This window comes from Silene latifolia, chromosome 9, assembly GCF_048544455.1.
Source record: "Silene latifolia isolate original U9 population chromosome 9, ASM4854445v1, whole genome shotgun sequence".
In the NCBI taxonomy this organism is placed as follows: domain Eukaryota; kingdom Viridiplantae; phylum Streptophyta; class Magnoliopsida; order Caryophyllales; family Caryophyllaceae; genus Silene; species Silene latifolia.
Genome location: NC_133534.1, coordinates 7,483,999 through 7,508,897, shown reverse-complemented (window position 1 = coordinate 7,508,897; position 24,899 = coordinate 7,483,999). Strand labels below are relative to the sequence as shown.

Below are 24,899 nucleotides of genomic sequence, written 5' to 3'. Positions count from 1 at the left end.
ACTCGACTCCGGCGAAAAAGAACAACAAAAGAAAAGAAAAAGCATCTTCCTCTCAATTACCCCCAATCTCCGAAAATCTTGAACAAAGTAACATTGATAATCCCATTGATGAAATCCCAATTGAAAATCCGAATGAACCTACCCAGAAAAAATCGAAACCTTCAAAGAAAAAGCTTGTTTACCTTGCTCCCTCTGATCCGGTCTCCCTAACCTCGAAGTGGGATCTAGCCATCGTTTGGGCTCACCTTGAGAGTCTCGACCTTCCTACCTCTATTTACAAAAATTGTGAGAGGTTGATGAACATCAAAGCTATTCACTCTCCTCGGGTGTATAATCAAAACTGGTTCGAGCCACCGGCTTTCCACTCTGTCCGTGACATGGTTTTAGCTCAAGGTTGGGAGAAGTTGTTGGAAATGCGTGAGCCGGTATTTGTGAGCGAAGTGATTCAATTTTTTGCAACGGTACGGGTTGATAAGTCGGGTGAATTTGTTACAGCTAAGGTGAACGGTAAGCCTCTAAAACTGACTCAATCTGATTTCGCTACTGCTCTTAATATTCCAGTTGGAGGCTATGACAACCTCCCCTCTGAAACTTGGGTAGCCTTACCATATGCCTCCCCTCTTAGCATTGCTCAAACTGTTTGTCCCAAAACCGTCTCCCCCGGACCCGTGAGCAACACCCAAATCCCACCTCCTCTTCGAATTATTTTCAATATGCTTTGTAGGACAATTTACCCTTCGGGTGATAGAGGAAAACTCACCATTGCTTTACAATATTTAATCTACCACATTGCTACCCATAAGAAGGTGAACCTAGTCGGGTTAATGTTTAAACGTTTTCAACTCATTTCGAACAAGCTTCGTCGACCTTCTTCTAGTGTGATTTACCTACCCTATGGCATGTGGTTATCGGTTGTGCTCAAGGCACAAGGGGTGTTGGTGAATACTAGCTTGGGTTCGTTGGATATGTGTGATACCATGAGTGATGGGCAAATGGGGAAGATGTTGCTCAAAATCGAGAATGATGAGTTAATTGCTGTGAAAATTAAGAAGGACCCTGAAGTTGGGTCATCTAGTCAAGGGAACACGGGTAATATGCGGGATGTGCTTAATGCCGTGGCTGAGTTAGGTGCATGGATTAGGGAAGATGCTCGCCAAAAGGACTTGGCTATTTCAGCTCTTGCTTCTTCTTTGGACCTTACCCGTGGAGAGGTGGATATTATTTCCACCCTTGTGTCAACAAAAGAGATTGGTGAAGATGCTATTGTGGATGATGATCCGTTGGGTAGTGGCTCGGATGGTGAACAAGCCTCCTCTCCTTAGCCTTTCCACTTCCTCTCGGCCTATTAACCCTCACCCGTGCCCCTTCATTTTGATCCACCTTGGTTGTGCCCTTCTAAAACTTGTTTTTCTTGCTCGTTATTTTGAACATTTGGTGGTGTATGTTAAACTTTATTTAGCTATGTTGAACTTTGGTTAGCCTATGCTTAATCCTTGTTTATGTTGACCTTGTTACCTTGTCACACTTCCATGTGTCTTTTTGTGTTTTCTTATGACTATTTGCACTCTAATGCTTGTGACATCCCTATCCTTTTGATGATGTCAAGAGGGGGAAAAGGTAAACTCATGCTCTAAATCTCCTTGCTTATTGATTAAACTAATGGCTTGTCTAACCTTCTTAGCTTGATTCTTGTTTGGGGCAATGTAAAATTGTCTTGATAGTTTGATTCTAGCTTTTGCCCTTGGTAAGGTAATATTGTCCCTTTTCTATCATTTGATCTTGCTTGTCAAAATCTTGAATCAAGGTGTTTACATTGCCTATACATTCGTTTGGGGCTTGTCATCATCAAAGGGGGAATTTGTTGGGTTCCTTATGTTGATGATAACATGCCCATTTGATTTGTGTACTCTTAGTTTACCTTTTCAGGATTAATGATGCAATCAAGCTTGGATTAAGAAATGTTGAAGTTGTTATTAATCCCATTGTAATTAGTCGTGTGTCATCTAATGTACAAGTGAGAAAGTTAAGTATAGCAGAGTAATAGAAACAGTCCAGATGACTGTTGCTTCAACAAGCAAACAGCTGAGTGGACTAGGCCACAACTCGTAAAACTTGAAGCTTCCTTTTTCTCTCAAATGCTTTCACGTGATTATCTTTTTTCAAAGAGAAATTCAGATTTTTATTTAAGGAGGTAGTATCCAATAAAGAATGGTTTGAATTATTCAAAATATTTCCTCTTTATGCAAATTCTATCCCTTGGTTTTTAAGAAAACAAAAGTTGCTTTTTGCCATTTTTGTGATTACTTGTCACCTTGTGACTTGTCTCACATCCTTTGTTTTCAGATTTTGCATGAGCATTTAAGGTTACCTTTCAAACCTTCTTTCTCTATTCTCACCTTTGCAAAAGACTCCTCTTTGGTGCAAGTGTTTGGGTGGCTACTATTGCTCCTCACATGCAAAGCCTTTGACCCTTCAAAGCCCTTCAAAACCCTAGCAATCCCTTCACTCACCTCCTCTATATAAACCGTGTCCCTCCTCCATAAATCCCCAAGACTTTTCTGATTTAATTCTTCCATATTTGCAAAGTGTTTTCAAAAGCTTAAAACCGTGTCTTTGCAAAATAGTTTATAAGTCTTCAAGTGTCTTTCAGTTTCTACAGTCGTGGCCACTGTTGCTTTTCTATACTAAACTCTCTTGCTTAAAAGTGTTGATCTTGTAAAAGTTGTCCACCTCTATTCTTTGTTAAGAATGTGTTAGTGGAAACTTGATCCTTTACATTTTAAGTGTGTTAGAAGAGTTTAGGACGGAGTAGTCTTTTACTCTTGACAACCGGAGTAGGTTGTGAGTTGGCAATCGGAGTAGATTGCGAGTTAGCTTGTCATAGAACGGAGTAGTTCTTGTACTAGCTTTGCAACCGGAGTAGGTTGGCGTCTTTTATTACAAGGGTCTTTTAGTTGTCGGAGTAGATCACTAAAGGAAAGTAATAAAAAGGTAGATTGGACGTAGGCACTTTAGTATTTGCCGAACCAATTCAAAAACTCGTGTTCTTTGCTTATCTCTTTAATTCCGCTGCTTTCTTACTTTACTTTGTTTGTTTTGTTTCGCTTAAACTTAGAAGTAACATTCATCATCTTTTTATCGTATTTGGTCTGCAGTAATACTCCACAAACTGAGACAAATAGATACAGTCAGAACGATTGTTGCTTTCATACTTCAGCAAACATTCATTGTAACTTTGTTTGTTTTGTTTCGCTTAAACTTAGAAGTAACAGTTCATTATCCTGTCGTATTTGGTCTGCAGTAATACTCCACAAACTGAGACAAATAGATACAGTCAGAACGATTGTTGCTTTCATACTTCAGCAAACATTCATTGTGATACTTGTTCAATCTTTCAATATTATTCAAAGTATCTTCTAATCTCTTTTGTTCACTTAACTTACTTTAATCCAATAAAGTTGAAGTTAAAATTTTAAAAAGAGTACCTAATTCACCCCCTCCCCCTCTTAGGTACTTGAATCCATAAACTCAACATTGTGTAAAACCTTTCAATTGTTGCATACAATATACTAAGTACATAATTATTCGCGTGTAACATTTACTCTAATGATTGTTGTAAATTGAGCACTGTTATTCTTATCTTTTGCAAAGAAAAGAAAAAGAAAAAGGTGATATTCTGACTTGTGATATTAAAAACAATGGAGGTTTATCCAAGCAATGGACTCATCATCTCCTTTGACTAAGACCCGCCGTCTTCATTCTAGTTGATCTCTAATATCCAAGAATTCCTGAGTGTCATAACTACTTCTTATATGTTTAGCCTATTATGCTTCACTCTGTTTTTCCATAATATTGGGGACATAAAGTATGGAAATTGATGTTGAAAGTTCTCATTGTTTAGCCTATTGCAAATTCAACAATAATACTAAAATTTTCGAATTTTTTTCAAAAATAGGGCTTAAAATTAAAGAAATTAACAAAAAGGTGTTATGTTGAAAGTTATTATCCGAAATGGGTCCACGTCATACCCGAAGCTAGAGTTGTATTCAAATCGCTTTCCCGCTAAGCGACTATATCTTGGTTGGCATGAAATTACAATTGTATTTAAGGACCCTTGATCCTAGCCCAAGTCGCTTAGGGGCCCAGCGACTTAAGCCCAAATCGCTTAGGGGCCCGGCGACTTCTCCCAAATACCAGTAAAAAAATAAATAATGTTGCTAACATGAGTCGAACACCAGACCTCTTCCCCACAATATTCATGATTTAACCACCAGGCAAAGGTAATTATTGTGATATATTTAGGCATTTAAGTTAAATATTTAATGCAAATAGACAAATAATTATGATAGTTATGTATTTAAGTGCTACTCTTTAGCATTGAAATACGCGTGTATCATTGGTAGATTGGTTATTATTGCGCGAAATGTCTGAGGTTCGATTCCAGCTATCCCCATTTTTGATTTTTTTTTTTTTGGGGTTCACTAGGGTCGCTCAGTGGCTGAGCGACTTAACGTAAAATCGCTCACCGACGAAGCGACTTGAATTCTTAACCTAGCTTTGCCAAATCCGATCCTACGTGGACCCATTTTCGGAAAATACTTTGAAAAACAACCCATTTCGCTAATTTGTTGGTTAGAAAACCCCATTTTGGAAAAATAGTCAAAATTTTCAGTTAACTCATTAAGCCTTTTAAATCTTTGCAGGTATACATTAACTCATTAAGGTGGCTTGAGACATCGGCCGGACCCAAAACTTTAAGGCCTTGTTTGGATGGGAGGTTTTGAAGGGGAGGGGAAGGAAAGGATACAAAATCCCTTATTTGGATTAAAAAAGGGATAGGAGGGGAGGGGATTTAGAGGGATCAATTTTCCTCTTCCAAATCAAATCAAAATCTCTTCACAATAGAAAAGATTTGGAGAGAAATCGTATATAAAAACTCACACCCCATGGCCCCTCCCGCCTTCTCTTCACAATAGGAAAGATTTTCCCTCATCCAAATTAAATCAAAATCTCTTTTTTCTAGGATATGCTATTTCCTACTCACACTTGCTAAATCCAACACAAAATTTCCGATTTTGTCCCTCTCATTTCATTTTCTACCATGTACGGTTGTACCCCTCTTTTTTTTGAAAAAAAACTTTGACCGCTATAGCCGTGAAGTCGATAATGATCCGAACAACAAATCAAGCTAAAATTCGTAATTAAAATCAGAAAACCTAATCTAGTGCACAAAACAATCGAAGAAAATTGAGAGCAAGTGAATAAACAGGAGAACCTGGAGAAAAAAGCGTTGGATTTACGGCAGTGGAGAGTATTAGTCTTACAGCAGTTAGTCGGAGACTCGGAGGCCATTGATGAGCTAAAACGAAGAAATGGGGAATCACGATGGTCGCCGAATGCCGATACGGACTAACGGAGCGATATGAAAGTCAAGTTTGATTGTTTACTTTCCTTATACGGAACTCCAATAATCAACCAAAACTGCCCTTATTTGGTGATTATGATACTCAAGTTGTGATACTAAAAGTTGTGGGCTATACTTATTAGAGGTGGCAATCGGGTCGGTTTTGGATCGGATCAAAACAAGTTGGGTCATATCGAGTTTGAGTTGTATAGGGTTAATGACGGGTTTGGGTCGGTTATAATTCATGTCGAGTCATCTTCGGGTCGGGTCATCAGCGGGTGGCAACTCAAGTCGGGTCTGTATCGACTTGTATTTTATCTTATGTATTTTTTTATGGGTAATTTGATATTTAAATAATGTGTAGGTGTACTAATTGTAGTTTTGAGTGAAAATTAGTTTTGTTACCCGTGAAAATCACGGGTTATCTCTAGGAAAATTACAAATCTAGATAGTTTTATTTTTGTGAATATCAAATGAAATCGGAATTTATTTCATCATTAATACATATTCCTCTTCTTCAATTTTGATCATCATCTAATAAAAATTCATAAATTTTAGAAGTTGATTATGTACGAATTAGAAAACTTTAAAACCAAATTGAAATATTTAAGTTGTTAGTTGTATAAAAAGTGAATTTACTCGTGGAGTGTGCATGGCATCAAGAGTTAGCCGCTAACCATACGACTTCACTACAAGGTCTTCCATTCGTACTGCCTACAAAACAAAAGTACAACAAAAAACCAATATACAAATTACTAATTCGTCATTCCAAATTCAAGTTAAAGAAAATACTGTACACACAAATGAGACGATCTTAAATAGGAGAGGCTAAATAATGCTAATTTGGAAATTAAATGATGTACACTAAAATTAGTGTTCCATTTTAATTAGGAAAAAAACAAAAGTATTCAAGGGGTGTTTGGTTCACCCATTCTAGGTATAATGTATGGATTTAGAATGAGCTAAACCCATACCTTGTGTTTGTTTGCAAAAAAATTGGTTTTCATACTCATACCTCAAACCCATGAGGTATGGGTTTCTCATACCCAAGGGGGGAGGTGGGTATGAGATTGATACCTTTCGGTATCAAATACAAAGAAGAGACTTCAAAAGAAAAATGTGGAAAAATTCATATTTTTTCTCCAAAAAATAAAATATACATAAAATCTATAAATATTATTAAAAGGGTAAACCTTAAAAGCCACGTAGACAATGTCACCTCGCATTACTAAATACCACCTTGCATAATCAAAATTCCACGTCACCAATTATAGAGAGCCACATCATTATTTCTTATTTAAAAAGAAAAAAAAATTGAACCATTAAATGCAAATAGCATAACAAACATTAACTTTGACTTTTTAAATTTTTAGGTAAATTAAACTACCATTAAATATAAATTCATACTAAATTTAAATTTTTTACGTTTATTGTTAGAATATTATAAGCAACAAATAAATATCACATGATTATAATTTTAAACCATTTATAAAATGATAAATAATTTGAAAATATTAAGAGCAAATAATAACATACTCCGTACTTAACATTAAACATTAATATTTTAATTTTTAAAAGTAGAATAGGTTAAACAACCATTAAATTGTATAGATTATGTACTAAATAGAGCCACATCCCTCTTAAATCTTATTGAAATAAACTTGCTCAATTTTGTTAAATTTGATAAATAAATAAATGTATAAATATAATTTATAAATAAAAGGCAAGACAAAATATCCACCTCTTTTAGTTTCGTAAGATAACTCCTTAAACAATTTTGTAAGAAAAAAAAAACTTTTACATTTCTTTCTATTTACTCTATATTTATGTCTATAATAAATATGCTAATAATTAAAACGAATACTCAAACATCATGAAACATTTCTACATATTTATGTATATATTAACTTTTATAATAATAATAAAAAAAGTCTAAAAGTCATAAAATGTATCCTCATTTGGCTATATAAATGTTTTATGGAAGACAACATTTGTGAGCCAAAATTCAAGCCAAAATTTTTTTTTACCCCTATTGCCAAAAAAATTGTATGTATGTGTCAATAATCTAAGATTATTATCATTGTATCAGCATCAAGATAAGTGTATTAAGATTTTTAAATTAATAATTTATTTATTTATTTTTAAGTTCGATTGGTTTGAAGGAATCTTCACACTTTTAACCTTAATATATATGTAATTTTGTTTTCATTTAGAGACTATCAAGATTTGTGGAGTTGAACTATTCAAAGGTAAATATACTTATATCTTTATAATTCAAAGCCTATTTCTTACCTTATTTAAGAGAAAACTTAAATTAATAACGATAAGGCTAATATTGAATAAATCAAATTCCACCATTTTATTTGTTATTAATCACTCAGTGGATTTTATTTTTTTGTATGGATGGTTAATTGGAGAAAGAAGACTATATGAAGAAGAGAAATACTATAATTGCTTAAACAAATACTCTCCCCATTACACTCAATACTATGTTATAAACTAACTACAAGATTGACAACATGAATGTGAATGGGTAATTGTTTTTAGGTTCTTAATTTTTTTTTTTCAGAAACTTTCAACTATATGTTTTATTTGGGTATGTGTTATTTTTTTATTCATCATTTTTTCTTCGAAAATAGCTCTCATAGAATGAAATTGGAGTTGCGATGATCTCAATTTATTAATAAGTTGGACAAAATAATCTCTTTTGGCATTGATAACAGCTAAATGTAAATTATTGTCTAATACTTATGCATACATGTCATATTATCTTGTGTATATTCAGTAAGAGGATTATACATCTGATGTACTACCTCTAATTCTATAGTTTTTGAGCATTGTAATAAAGTTTTTGAGTTTTTTTTTTAAGTTTTTGAGTTTTACTATGAAGTTTCTGAGTTTATTCATTTAAACATTAAGCTCTAAAAAATTACAATAAAACTCAAAAACATTATATATAAGTTTAGTTAACTTTTAGTTTTGACAGAAAAAATATTAAAATCTAACTTATAAACTTTAATAATCTCAAAAAAAATACACATATCCTCAAAAACAAATAAAGTTTGAGGTAATAAGCCCAAAAAAATACATATATGCTCAAAAAACAAAAAAGTTGGAGGTAGTACATCCGATGTACGTTCCTTTTTTCTTGTGTATATGTCTTATAACACAAATGAGATTGCAATGAGATTTGTAGTAGGCTACCATTTAACTCATTTTATCTTTTATGCAAAGTTTTAAAATTTAAGATTTTTGATAAATTGATATAAACGATATATTAAAATTATCATTTGTTAACTTCATAATTATGCTACTATTAGAAAATATGATTTATGAGAATTAAAAGATTGAGAAGATAAAAAGTTCTATAATTCTATATGTGACACCCTCATTTATTGCGGAAAAGTAAACACATAATTCTAGATAAAAACTGCATGGATATGTTTGTAATAGGTTCATTTGGGTAAAAACCTGTAATTTTTAAAACCTGAACCTGTTATAAAAATATCCACATGGGAAGGTGTCAAACATGCAAGGTCTAAAATAAATCTCATAAATAAAACATCGCTAAAGTCGCGAAACAAAGTTATACAACCCAAATATGAAAAAGGGAGACATATGTCTCTAAAAAGTATATGACATAAAAAGTGTTTAAGGGTCACAATAAAATAAAGCCAATCTAGATCTCAAGGTTACTTTGCTCGCTAGCTCGTCCATGTACCCCATATATGCATCACCTACCTGTCAATCGCATTTTATACAAATACGAAAGCCACAGTCAGTGGGGAGTAACTCCGAGTTCTCCCAGCCACGAAATGTCATAATTAATATAACATGTAAACATAAGAATATGAGTATGAATAACACATAGCCTTAGCATATAGATGCTAGACAATCGTGCTTACCATGTGAACAACAATATAACAACACATAGTCCTAGCATGTGAATACTAGACCGACTCATACTACACTATCATGTGAATCACATAACATCCAGGAATCCAAACTCTATCAACCATAGCCGGCTTGCATCTCACCTTCTATGATTCATAGAATCATCAAACAAGAAAGGACAATATATCTAGAGACAGGCATAAGTTCCTAGTACAAATCAATAGTCACTCAGAATCTCGAGTCTATACCACGAGGTAAGGTAAACACCCTAGTCCTAAACCTGCGCAGACCTAGCGACATGCGGAAACTACCGCATCCAAGACCCATGATCACACACATGAGTACCCCTAAGGAGTCCACCAAAGGGTTGACTAGTACTTAAGCGGACCACATACTTCTAAGAGTACGTCAGGAGGTCATGCCCTAACTTGGATATAAGCCCACCAAGCTAAGACACAAAGGCTATTAAGCTGTGAACATACACTCGTCAAAGACTATAATGGCCTATCTATGATGAAGGCCGAAATACTCACCTAGGACCTAGTCTCAGCTTGAATACTTTAGCCCACACCACACAAGACAAGTAGGACACCCAATTAACCATAAGAGGGGCAAAGAGTCCAAACTTGCACACACAAAAGATAATACACACCCTAGCATATGAAAGGCTACGCAAGAGCATATTCAGCTGACAATCCAACAATATCTCCAATATCAATAATAATCCAAATTCTAGCTAACCAACAGTATCATAATCCATGAGAACAAGCTAAAATGACAAAGAGGCAACAAGACTCAAGCATAAGGCATCCAAAGCCTCCAACAACCAACATGTGAAATGATAATCACAAATATCAAGGCATCAACATAAAACATCCAATAACAACCAATCTCACCTCAAAGACAAACCCTCAACCCTAGTCCCGCGACGGGTCATCGGTCAAATCGAGGCTGACCGGTTTAAACCTAGTTTGACCAAACTCGTTCGGTCAATCTGGCCCAGCTCAGAGTCTTGGTCTACTTTGGCCAAAATCACAAAATTCATCACAATATCATTCTCATGCTATTTCCAATTTCTATCATGTGAACACTATCAACATAAAGAAAACATTCCAACTTACAAAATAACTAATTCCACAAAATTCTCGCATAATAAAATAGCATAAATAACTGTCTCACACAAGGGTAAACTTTTCTATAAATTTTAATCGATAAAACGACGCCATTTACTCATACGGACTCCGAATTGATTGATTCAAGTGGCTAAACCACCTAATTTTTCGATGTTGTTCAATCTGTCATATTTTTGGAAACATTGGAAACCGTCTCGGTGCGGTACTGACGCGTTCCAGCCAAAACACAGACTTGTCACAACACATAATTCCTCATCCAAATTTGTTCCAAACAATAATATACAAATGGGTAACATAAATTAAACATAAGCATACTCATCTTACTCCATTCATTCATTTATCAACAAGATCGTCTCAAACAACAACAAACAACAACAAACAACAACAAACAACAACAAACGACAACAAACAACAACAAACAACAAATACAACTACTAATGTGACATTAATTCGTCGAGTGACTCGGAATAGTTACCTTAAGCTAGCAAAGAGACAAGTAATAACTTGAGAAAGCTTCTAAAACCCAAAATTACTCTTCACCTTCAACAACATATGAGTCACCTAACTCATCTTCAAATTCTTCACCTATAAGAACAACAAAAACACAATTATTAAGCTTAAATTCGAAAACCCTAAAAGATGAGCCTTAAAACAAAATTGGGGGAAATGAAAATAAAGCTTACTAGTAGATGAGGATTGAAGAGAAGATTCCAAATATATAATTTTTATGAGATTTGGTGGAGAAATGAAGGATTTATGGTGGATTTAAGGATTGTAAGAAGGATTTTTGAGATGAATTTGGTGTTTGATGAAAGGAAGAGAGAGAGTGAATTATGAAGGAAATGAAAGATGAAGAGGAGACCCATGGAGGATGGAGGGTGCAAGGTTTGGGGTAGGGTGTTTGGGTGAGTTTCAATTGTTTACGTTTTGGTTCGTTTAAAAATTAAAATATTCGTCGAACGCGATTTCCGAGAATATTAAAGTTCTTAAACACGATTTTACTAAAAGATTAAGTACTCATATGCCCAATATCCAAACTCGTTTACCCAACGACCGTAAGAAATGGGAAAATCCCAATTTTACGACTTTTATCCGAAATCTATTTTATCAAAGAAAAAAGTTTAAATATAGTTTAAATCACTTTTAAACATTTCTAATCTATCAAAAATAATTACATTTCTTCAAAATAAAATAAGATTATATTTTATCAAATAAATTTTATTTCAAATAAATTAATATTAAATTAAAATAGATTAAAATATTACTTTTAAAATATAATAAATGTTTTCAAATTTACGGGGTGTTACACTATATCTTCTTAACTCCTTACATTTAGAGATTTATTATTCTCAAAAAAAAAAAAAAGGATCAATAATTTAATATTATGGATTAATTTACTCTTTCGTCTTCACGTACTAACTTTATTGGCTTAAATGACAAATGGACATTCAAACTTTCACATAGAAAATTTAGTACATAATATATACAATTTAATTAAAAGGCAATCTTAAGCATTTATCATGAATTACTGGACTTATTAAAGCTAATCTATAAATATTATTAAAAGGCTAAACTTTAAAAGCCACATAGACAATGCCACCTCGCATTACTAAATGCCACCTCGCATTACTAAATGCCACCTTGCATTACCAAAATTCCATGCCACCAATCCTCCAGTGTGACGTGTTTAATTAAGAGGGTAATTCATGTTCGTATAATAATCCATTTAAAACGATACACAAATTAAAAATATTTACATAAAAAATAAATTAGTATAAAAGGCATTAAATTTTGGCATTTTTAATTTCTAGATAAATTATAAAATAATTAAAAATCAAAATTCATACTAAATTTTAAATTTATACGTTTATTCTTAGGATATTTTAAGTAACAAATAAATATCACATAATTCTAATTTTACGCCGTTTATGAAATAATAAAGAATTTGTAAATATTAAGAGCAAATAATAACATACTTAACATTAAACATTGACATTTTAATTTTTAAAAGTATAATTGGTTAAACGAAAAATAAAAATTTACACCACTCTAATTTAAAATTATTTATATGTGCAACTCCTTCTTAAATATTATTGCAATAAACTTGCTCAATTTCAATAAATTGAATACATATGTAAATCTATAAATATGATCTATATCTATAACTATATCTATGCAATATAGTTAAAAGCCTACTTAAAGCATTTAATTTTAAATCCACGTGTAATTTTTCTATTGGTTAATAATATCTATACAATATAGTTAAAAACCTACTTAAAGCATTTAATTTTTAATCCACGTGTAATTTTTCTATTGGTTAATAGTAATTCAATTATATTAATTACTTGATTATCTAACTAAAAGTAATCTCTAAATACCAAGTGTTACATACTTATAAAATACAAACAAAATAAAAAATATTAGTTGCAAACACAAAAACCAAATTAATACAAACTCTTTATTTTCCTCTCATAAATTTGTATCAATTTACCTATTCATTTAATTTTTATTTCTTTTATTTAATAGATGGTCTTTTGGTTTCCCCTCACAATTATTATACTTTGTATTTATTTCACTATAATTTTTTTTTATCTCCCCCTTAGTTTACAAAACATTCTTCTTCTCTCAAATAAATATTTGAAATTAATTAGATAATTAATTTTTAAAAAAATTCTTATATAAATATTACAACAATCCTCTTTTTTATTTTTATCCAAAATGTTGGTAGGTAAAGTATGCACATATAACCAATGGAATTATTTAAATTTTTTATTCTTATTATGTTTTTAATTAATTAAGAGTTATAATCATATTTAATTATTATTTTTGTGTAATTTTTCTATTGGTTAATAATAATTCAATTATATTAGATGCTTGATTATCTAACTAAAAGTAATCTCTAAATACCATGTGTTACATACTTATAAAATACAAAAAAAAAAAAATATTAGTTGCAAATACAAAAAAAACAAATTAATACAAACTCTTTATTTTCCTCTCATAAATTTGTATCAATCTAACTATTCATTTAATTTTTATTTCTTTTATTTAATAGATGGTCTTTTGGTTTTCCCTCACAATTATTATACTTTGTATTTATTTCACCATAATTTTTTTTATCTCCCCCTTAGTTTACAAAACATTCTTCTTCTCTCAAATAAATATTTGAAATTAATCAGATAATTAATTATAAAAAAAATTCTTATATAAATATTACAACAATCCTCTTTTTCATTTTTATACAAAATGTTGGTAGGTAAAGTATGCATATATAATCAATGGAATTATTTAAATTTTTTATTCTTATTATGTTTTTAATTAATTAAGATTTATAATCATATTTAATTATTATTTTTGTGTAATTTTTCTATTGGTTAATAATAATTCAATTATATTAGATACTTGATTATTTAACTAAAAGTAATCTCTAAATATCATGTGTTACATACTTATAAAATACAAAAAAATAAAAAAATTATTAGTTACAAATACAAAAAAAACAAATTAATACAAACTCTTTATTTTCATCTCATTAATTTGGTATCAATCTACCTAATCATTTAATTTTTATTTCTTTTATTTAATAAATGGTCTTTTGGTTTTTCCTCATAATTATTATAATTTGTATTTATTTCACCATAATTTTTTTATCTACCCTTTAGTTTACGAAACATTATTCTTCTCTCAAATAATTTCTTGAAATTAATTAGATATTTAATTACAAACAATTTCTTATATAAATATTACAACAATCCTATTTTACATTTTTATCCAAAAAGTTGGTAGGTAAAGTATGCATATATAACCAATTGAATTATTTAACTTTTTTTATTTTTATTATGTTTTGAACTAATTAAGAGTTAGAATCATATTTAACTATTATAGTTGTGTTTGTATTAAAATTGCAGGAGGATGACATACTCACATATCAAAAACATTGCATAAAATCTGGAAAGAATGGTTATGAAACTTCTTTGCAATTATATTTTGATTTGAATATATTTTTCATTTTTATTGAGTTTTTATTTTCTTATTATTATTATGGTGTATGCGCAATATTAAATTTTTAGTATGAATTTCTAATTATTGGTGACATGTTACATTTTATATTCCAACCCTTGGAATATTAATTGACAAAATTTTGTAAATTGTACTAAATTGTCTTACACCTTTTCGTGGACTTTATTAGTTTTCCGCGTACTCTTCAACTTGTATTTTGTGAATCAGGTTATAAATCAAATATTTTAGTCGACAAACAAGATTATAAATCAAACGTCTTAATGGAAGTGTTGAAGTTATATGCTCCAAGGATATAAATTGGATCTTTTAATGCGGATCAAGGTAAATAATTTGCATGGTTTTTTATTGGAATCCGATAATCATTCTCCAATCCATTCTTTCAACTTTGAATGCTTTCAAGCCTTTAAATCATTTTTGTTTTCCATCAAATATTTTCTTCTAACACTCCCAATATTTCTTCGAGAAATGTTTATTTTTTTGTAATGATTTCTATATATTTTTCTTTTCTCATAATCAATTGTTACGAATATTTTTTAATTATCACTCCACTTCTCTTTTTTTGTCTATTTTTATATTATCACTCTTTTTTCTTTAATTTCTACTTTGGGACGCGCTTTTTACCAAATGCCTCTTATAACTTTTTTAAAAATTACAAAATAAATGTCCTATTTTAAGGGTAAAATTCTCACATTACTCCACCAATTGCAAACTTTTTCCTAATCTTAATTATTGCACACAAGTAAATGAGGTGATAATTAAAAAATGGAAGTATAATAATACAAATTGTGCATCCTTATTTTTTTGGAATTCATTGGGATAGGCGTTAAAGCTTCTCACATAAAAGTTCACCAACAACAAGAGATATAGAGATGACTCTAATTGACAAGAGATATAGAAATGAAACTAGAATGATGTCATTGTTGAACATATACATTTTCTCGTGTATCCTCTAAAAAATTGCTCACACAAAATTTATTTTAAAAATTATTGAATGCGTATTTATTCTAAAATTTTATTTGTATAAGTCACATGTCATCAACTCCTTGCTAATAATTTAAGTATATCACTTAGGTCTTTCGTTATACAAAAATCATTTCAATAATATTTTTCCCGATACATTGGAAATCAATTGAATTTACAAGGACGATGTTGCAAGACCGACAAATCGACAAGAATTATAAATGTATTATTTGCTGAAATTTTTTAACAAACTCCTTTACATTTAAGAAAATAAACTTGTAATTTTAGCCTAATTAGTAAGATAAACATAAGTTGTATTTTAACAGAGCGCTTTCTACGCATTATTCATATCGTCTCTAATTGACTAAATATAATATGTAAAATTCAGTTATAAAATATTATTATTATCCATTCAATTATATATTTTACATGTTTACTTTATTTTACATCTTTTTTCACTAGAATACGTTAGGTAATAAGGAATAGAATTAGATGTTCAAGTATCCAACCTTTTGTTTTTTTGCCGGATAAAAATGAGACTAAGGTTCTTAGAACGCACCAAAATAACACTGAAAACAATATATCAAGTACTAGAATACAAAAGCCGTCAATGTTGAGTGAACTGAATAACCACCATGACAAAGCCAAGCGCCCCCGAAATCCAGAGACAATCTAAACTCCGTAAAAAAACCAGGGAACAAAAACAGAAAGGGGACTGACAGTGATTAACACAACAAGACAACAATTAGTAAAAGGACAAAGACGACGAGGACCGTAGTAAAATAAGAGTAGTTTGCAAACTTAATATTCTAATTTTTGAATGCAATTTTACGTTTCCCCATAATTTGTGTTTACTTTTGCTTCTAGGCTTTGAGAATAAGTTGTTTAAAGTGATCTGATGAAACACAAGACAATACAATTTCTCAGTTAATTTATATGCAATACCAGCCTTCAAAATCAGAGAATGAACAATCATATGTTCTTTAAAATGAGGGATTCATAGGTTTTGGCGTCATTGTTCAATAAAGAATTTGTGATTTCCAACAAATTCGAACTATTCTAATATAATAAATTTCCAAACCCCCCTTAGATATTAATATACTTATCTTTAGGAACTGTGGCAAAACCCTCTTTATTGTCTTGCTTAGGTATCCTACCAACATATCTTCAAGATAATAAGCAAGAAGACAAACAAGCCGAATAACGCATTCATGAACGATACTGCAAAAATAAAAGAACAAAAACAATCAAATCCGTGATTTTCACGGGTCACAAAACTAGTTATTTTTTTTAAAACCACGTGTTATTAGTATATTAATCAAAATAAACAGCTAAAGTACAATATATAGTTTTGAAAATAAACCAAAGTTGTCAAAGAAATATGACACTAACCGACTAACTTTTATGTATTCCAAGACTATATTTTTTTAAATGAATCAACTAATTGCTCAGACAAGTATAAATAAAAAGATAAAAATAACAAAATTAAAACAGATAAACCCGTGAATTTCACGGGTCACAAACCTAGTTTAATTTTATTTTCAGATTTTTTTCTAGGAAAATACAAATAATGATTTTTTTTCGACATTTTAAATACATTTAAGAACAAAAATATTATGATATCTAAAAAAATAACATACATAAAAAAAATTATATAGAAGATTTAAATTAATACACAAAAATTTAAATTAGAAAATTAATACATATGAATATAGGGCAAATTTTATCAATAAAATAAACATACAACAAAATTCGATTCCTTATTCCATAATTGAACCAAACACAAGGTATGAGGAATCGAGTTCCAAACCCATACCACCCTGGTTTGATTCCTGATTGCATACCGATACCTTTGTGCGAACCAAACGACCCCTCAAAGGGTTGTATATAATGGATTGCTTTATATAATCTTTATGGTGGTAGGACTTATTGAAAAATTAGTATGAGAGTTAAATGGAGTAACGGTTACGCTAAGGTAGGGAATTAGATGAGTTGTGAGAAAATTCGACGATGCCTTTAAGAAAATCACTGGACTTATGTGAAAATTATCGTGGGTTAAACTTAAATAATGGTTGAATATAAAATGCCATAATTTTACGTTTAAGAATATTATTAAGCTACTCATTTGTTTTTCTTTTCAAGTTTGTGTAATTTTAAATAAATAAATAAATGTATAACTTTTATGAGCTTTATTACTATGAAAAATGTTATTGAAAAATGTTAAATCGATTCACTAACATTTTTATTGTAAAATGGAAATTTTAATTGTAAATTAAGAAATTTTGATGTGAATTTTGGTAAGTTACATTTTTTTTTTGGAATTTTTTAATTCAACCATGAAATATAGTTTGTAATTTGGAAGTTCATGAGTAATAGTTATTAAATGGAAGATTAGTGAATTGAATATTGTAGGTTTAGTGGCCATTATAAACTATTGATTTTCATCTTTTAATTTGCCTTTTCATTTATTTTTGAGTTATGAGTATTATTAAATAAGATAATTCATTAGTGAGGAGCTCAAGAGGTAAAACAAATAGGAAAAAATGTTAATGAAAATTACTATTATTATTATTATTATTTTTTTTTTTTTTTTTTTTATTATTATTATTATTATGATGCGCGCAGCTTTCATTAAAAAAAAAAAAAAGGTTTACATGAAATTGGTGGGGAGCCGAGAGACAATCTGGGCTCCCACACCCTTAGCAATAGTAAAGCTAAGACGAGTAAAAATGTAAGCGGCTACCCGACCCCCAGCATCCTGAGATACCGAGAATTTATGGATCCGCTTGAGCAAGGCAACATCATCCGAACTCAAATAGTGGTTGATCTTAAATAGTGGTTGAAATAAAATGTCATACCTTTACTTTTAAGAATATTATTAAACTTCGCAATTAGTTTATTTTTAATTAAAAGAGTTTGTATAACGATCTTAAATAAATAGATGTAGGTGTAAATTTTAAGTGGTACAATTTCAGGAAAGTTAAGTTTAACCTTTTAGCAAAAAAAAAAATATACAATATTTTCAACCAATATTTCATCATATGAAAAAAAAAAACCTATGAAAAACTTTAATCATTTCATTAACATGTTTTATTACAAAAGATTCAATTAAAATGTTAATTTTATAAGTTAATGTTATGTTGTCAATTGTCATTAATCAAGTAAGCAATATAAATTAAAATTAATTAATATTAACCAATCTAAAAATGACATGTGAAATAAAATTAAATGGTGTAAGGAGCCTTTTAACTATATAGTATAGATGTCTGCGTGGAGAATGGTTGGGTAGGCGTGTGTCAGTCTTAACCAAGGTGGTAATGTGAATGTCTATGTGGCTTTTTCGCATCTTGCGTGGCTTTGTCTAGTTGACATTTTTTAAGATGTCTTTTAATAGAATTTTATAGATTAAGACAAATGTCAATTTGGCCCTATATACACCATTATTAAGTTAGTTCACTACCGGGTCATCCATCAGGTTGAGTTAATAGCGGGTCATGGGTCGAGTGAAAAAAAAAAAAAAAAAAACTAAGGCTGCTTTTGTTCATCGGGTTAGCCTCGGGTAGGGTCGGGTAAGTTTCGGTTCACCCAACTTTTGAATTCTATCAAGCCGGGTTTCGGACGAGTCGAGTCAACCAACTCTAGCTAGTAGCTGTTCCCTTATTTGGTTAATTTTGTAGCAATTGATCTCCCTTGTGACGGGTTACCATTTGTGGCGGATATTTTGTGAGTTAAAATGGTAACAAAATGGGTTAGTGGAAAAAGGGGATCACATGAATAGTGTTGCAGAGAGAGAAAAAGTGGGTACTTTGTGAGGTATCTTTAATTGTTTTTCTGGGCATTTAAAAATTAGGATCAAATTGGATGGTAGTGGTGGTCATTTGATGATGACAGCGCAAAATAGGAGGTTGAGGGTGGTGGTTTGATGGCGGTGGAGACGTAGTTGTGTGGCAGTGGGGGTAGTCAGGTTAGGGTGGTGGCTCAATAATGGCGTTAAAAAGATCAAAAATTGGGGGGGATCAGTAATTTTACTAATTTTGGAAGGCATGGTGTAATAATACTGGGTAAATAAAACATTAACACTATGTTAACCGGCTAAGAAGGTAGGCCTTTCACCAAGTTCAGTAAGGAATGAAAGGGGGTAAAGTTGGGTTTATTGTGGGTTTTTCTAAAGTATGGATTAATATAAGAAGATCAGTGATAGGATGGATTATTCTTATTAAATTTTCCTAAAATTAAATGGTGTAAGGAGTCTTTTAACTATATAGTATAGATGTCTGCGTGAAGAATGGTTGGGTAGACGTGTGTCAATCTTAACCAAGGTGGCAATGTGAATGTCTATGTAGCTTTTTCACATCTGGTGTGGCTTTGTCTAGTTCACATTTTTTAGGATGTCATTAATAGAATTTTATAGATTAAGACAAATGTCAATTTGGCCCTATATACACCATTATTAAGTTAGTTCACTACCGGGTCATCCATCAGGTTGAGTTAATAGCGGGTTATGAGTCGAGTGAAAAAAAAAAAAAAAAAAAACTAAGGTTGCTTTCGTTCATCAGGTTAGCCTCGGGTAGGGTCGGGTAAGTTTCGGTTCATCCAATTTTCGAGTTCTATCAAGCCGGGTTTCGGACGAGTCGAGTCAACCAACTCTAGCTAGTAGCTGTTCCCTTATTTGGTTAATTTTGTAGCTATTTGTCGTCCCTCACAAGTTGATCAAGAATACCCATGAACACTTAGATCAACTAGAAAGAAGTTGTTCTAACTTAATTAGAAATTTCGTGTTCGAGCCAAATGTTAAAATTCATGAGGAAGAGTTTTACTATCCTAATAGACTAATAGTCTTATCCGGCTCAAATCTAGATTAAACCGGATAGTTTACCCACAAAAAATCAAGAATTATGGCTAAAAATACTCTTCCAAAAAGTCAGTCAACTTGCAAAAAAAAAAAAAAAAAAAAAAAAAAAAAAGTCAGTCAACTTTCTATCGTTCCATTTACTTTTCAATCTTCAGTCAAAAACAAAGTCAACGTTCCTTAAACTTTCCTAGATTTCTTCGTTCAACACTCAACAGCGCGCTACACACAATCCCATATAACACGTTCATGTTTATATTACATACAACACCATAGTTTTGTTCATACCAAGTCATAAAAAATATGGCTCCTAATTTTTATAACTTGCAATATTTCACCATAAATTTGTTCGTCTTGTTTACTAAAATTTATTTGTCAACTGGAAATAATGCATACTATACAATATGCAAAAATAATCCATTTTCTTGTGGGAATATTACAAATCTTGGATACCCATTTTGGGGAGGTAACAGGCCGCAATTCTGCGGTCATCAGAATTTCGGCCTCAGCTGTCAAAACGGGCCAACAGTTGGCCCGTTTATCTATCAAATGGGTAAAACAAATGGGGCGGAATATCTTAACGCGAGGATTGTTAGTATTAATACATCTTCGCATATTATGTCCTTGGTTCAAAACCCGTTTTGTTATAATATTACTCCTATTTCCTGTCAAAGTCTAATAAGAAACGAAACAATAACCAAATTGTCACAACCTTTCAAGTTCAGTCCACTTGTTGCCAACATTACTTTGTTCTTAAGTTGTGCTTCAGTCGCAAATTACAGCGGTAGTTTGAAGTTTATCACATGTAACGGTGTAAATACTACTGTGGATTCAGCTTATTACGTTGATAAACCAGAAGATGTAGGTAACATAAGTAAGTTGTGCTCTACGAAGCGGGTTTTCCCGGTGCTGAAGTCAGAGTTGGATGATCTTAACAAGGGAAATGTGAGTCTACCTAGGGTGTTGAACAAGGGATTTGAGGTTGAATACACGGTGGACTTCGATGGCTGCTCAGCGTGTCAGAATTCCGGAGGTGTATGTGGTTCATCTGACGATAACAAAATGAGATTTACTTGCTATTGCCCAGATGGGACACATACTGCAGTATGTCCTAAACCAGGTGCACTGATTTACTAATTCAGATGATGATTCTTGTTAGTCGGCTTCAATTCATTTAGAAATTCCGTAATTGTTGACGTTTGTATTTACTCGAATGTTTTTCTTTTGCAGGGATGAAGACATTGAAATATGTCCGATCAGGTAACGACTACAAAAGTTATTTAGAATTTTTTTCCAAAATAGACATTTTCCACAAATTAATTATCAAAATGGGTCGACTTTCAAATTTATTAGTGAAAATAGGTCCACGTAGGATCGGATTTATCGAACCTAGGCTGAGGAGGCAAATCGCCAGCCCGCTTGGCGATTTGTTTCGTTGTATAATCCAAAAATCGCCAGTTCGGGTGGCGACTTCAGTCTTGATCGCCAGTTCGGGTGGCGACTTGCTCTAAAAGGCAAACATCAGGTTTGGTTGTCTATTAGGTGAAACTTTGGGTATAGTCGCTGACCGACTTAGCAATTTGGATCCGATCCTAGCTTCGGTGATGACGTGGACCCATTTTGGGTAATAAATTTGAAAGTCGACCCATTTTGATAATTAATTTGTGAAAAATTCCCGCTTTGGAAAAAAACTCAGGTAATGACAACAAAAGTTATTCTTCTGTTAATAATTAAATTCATTTGTTAACAATAATATGATGTTCGATTCTTCATTAGGAATTTCCATTGTTCTTGTCGAACCAGCTTACCCTGCCATCGGCACAACATTACTCCTCTAATGTGCTATTTTTTTTTTTTTTTGCAGGGAAGAAGAAATGGAAATATGTTGAATTCGGTAACTACAAAAATTATTCTTCTGTTAATAGGCAAATTCAATTTTCATATTAAACCATGTAATTAAAGACGTCTTAGAGATTCACTGACATATGATGTTCGATTCATTCTTAGGGATTGGAGGAGGTATATTCGTCTTTGTAGCAATCCTTGCCATCCGTATCGCAAGTGCACGAAATTTGGTAAGGCACGTAGTCTGTCCCTTGATAGCTCCGAATCAGAGCTTGGAAAGGACGGTCTATACTTTGGAGTTCCACTTTTCTCCTACAAAGAACTTGAACAGGACCACCAACAGTTTGATCATACCGAGAGAACTTGGTGGTGGCGGCTTTGGAATTGTTTACTATGGTAAGCCCTATATATGGTAACTAAATAATTGCATGAGACGACTCAGGCAATCCTCATTTGCCTTAATTAATTTGTCCGATGGCTTTTTCATTCCGAGCCAATTTTCAACCAAACAATGTTTTGTTATAGGCAAACTCAAAGATGGAAGAGAAGTAGCGATGAAAGCGTCATACGAGAGAAACTTCAAAAGAGTGGAACAGTTCATGAATGAAGTTCAGATACTTACGTGTCGAGGCACCGTAACCTCGTATCTCTCTACGGATGCACGTCTTGCCACGATCGGAACTCCTTCTTGTGTACGAGTACGTTTCCAATGGAACGATTCTTGCGATCACTTGTATGGTCAGAAGGTGAACTCTGGCCCACTCACATGGGATACCCGTCTAAAAATTGCTGTAGAAACCGCAAGTGCCTTGTCATACCTTCATGCCTCAGATATCATTCACCGCGATGTCAAAACAAATAACATCCTCTTAGATAAAAACTTTAATGTCAAGGTGGCTGATTTCGGGTTATCCAGACTCTTCCCAAATGACGTAACCCATGTCTCAACAAATTTCCCCCGTGGAACTCCAGGGTACTTAGATCCCGAGTACCACCAATGCTATCACCGACGATAAGAGCGATGTCTGAGTTTGGGGTGGTTTTAGTCGAGCTCATCTCCTCACTTCGTGCAGTAGATATGGACAGACACAACTACGAGATCAACCTGTCAAATTACGCAATGAACAGGATACAACGGTGTGAATTTGCCGATCTGGTGGATCCACAACTAGGGTATGAGTCCGACTTGAAGGTCAGAAGAATGACAACATCGATGAGCGAGCTAGCATTCCAAAGCTTACTGCAGCATTACAAAGACTTCAGGCCGTCAATGGACGAAGTTTTGGAAGTTTTGACGAGGATTCAAAATTTTGATTACGAAGCATCGCAAATTGAAGAGATGGAAAAGAAAGATTTAGTACAAATCACAAACTTGCTGTCGCCTTCAAGAATGAGGATTGTGAGGTTAAATTGTTGAGTAATCATCAATTAAGCCGACAATCGCCAACTTCAGTGATGAATATAGTGAGTAGCTCTACCATATCAGAGAACACCAGTAGTTAAGGCTGCTTAATTTTTAGGATAAGCAGAGTTAATACATTAATACTCAAGGTGGTCAAAGTGTGTATCGATGGAGATCGGCCATATCGTACAATGTAATATACAGAGTATCAGTTTTGAGCATAAATATAACCCATACACCCGAGTGTTCTTGAAGGATTCTTGATCAAAGTTGTGCCTGCAGACCCAGTAAAAGTAAATGAGATACCGTTTCTCAGGAGACCTACTGAAAGAGAAATTACTCGTATATAGTAGTGTTCCGGGTGTAATTCCAGAGCAGATATTTGTTACCACTCGTAGCTTGTAGAATGATGTCCTTGCTTGAATTCTCCTTGCGGTCTCCTGAAACGATGAACAAACTGAGGGCTCGGCTTTGGCCGAGCGTACTCACTCCGACGCTCAAGTCAGTAAACTTAGAGAGGTAAGTTGTTGTTACTTGGCTAAATGCGTATTGTAGAGAGATAAGGAAGATATTACCAGATGAATAGTGGTTATTAGGTTAATTTGTGAATCCTTTCCTCAATGAAGGTTGAGGAGTATTTATAGACTTTCCCCTTTTGTCACGTAGTGGCCAAGTGGCCAAGTGGCTAGCAGGTGGAAAGACCGTTCTACCCTCGGCCGATGGACCCATGGCAGGCCGGCCGAGGGGTCTTGGGTATGAGTACGCGGATGCGTGCCCCGGCTGGGTAGTTGCCAGGCCGAGACCCAGGTGACAGGCCGACAGGTTGCATCGGCTAGACTGTCTAAGTCGTTGACTTTGCTGTAAATATCTTCGACCTTGCTCAATATGTTGACTTGGTCAGCGGTGCAGAATATGCCCCATCAATTTGCCCCCAGCGTAGTCTATGCCGTGGTATGGGCTCCGATGTATGTCGAGCGTATATTCTGCGCAAGTAATTTGTAAAAAATTTTCTGCATCGGCTTCTTCTACTGCATCGGCTTCTTCTACCTCGGCCTGGTTCTTATTAGGCCGTACCATATATATATCCCCCCTCCGCATGGATGTGTAAGGGGCATCCGATGTGGAAAAGAAAGTGACGCTGGCCGAGACCAGGGTTGAGAGTGCCGGTTGTTTTTGATTGCCCCCGGCCGGTGCTTCCTAGCTTGGTTGATCGTGTGGCCGGCGGAGAGCAGGTGCTTAGGAATTTGTTTGAGAAAGATGAATAGGCACTCAGATATGAAGGGGCGTGTTGAAGACGCTTGGTCACTGTTGCATTGATTGACGTTCAACTGTTGCAACGATTGACATCCCGTGGTTGCATGTCCGACACGTGTCTGTTCGCTGATTGGCCGA

The 24,899-nt window shown here is 33.1% G+C and overlaps 1 pseudogene; it reads left to right on the top strand.

Annotated features, from left to right (window-relative positions):
• The first annotated feature begins 977 nt into the window (after positions 1-977).
• Positions 978-23,779, top strand: LOC141600542 (LEAF RUST 10 DISEASE-RESISTANCE LOCUS RECEPTOR-LIKE PROTEIN KINASE-like 1.2; annotated as a pseudogene).
• The last annotated feature ends 1,120 nt before the right edge of the window (positions 23,780-24,899 follow it).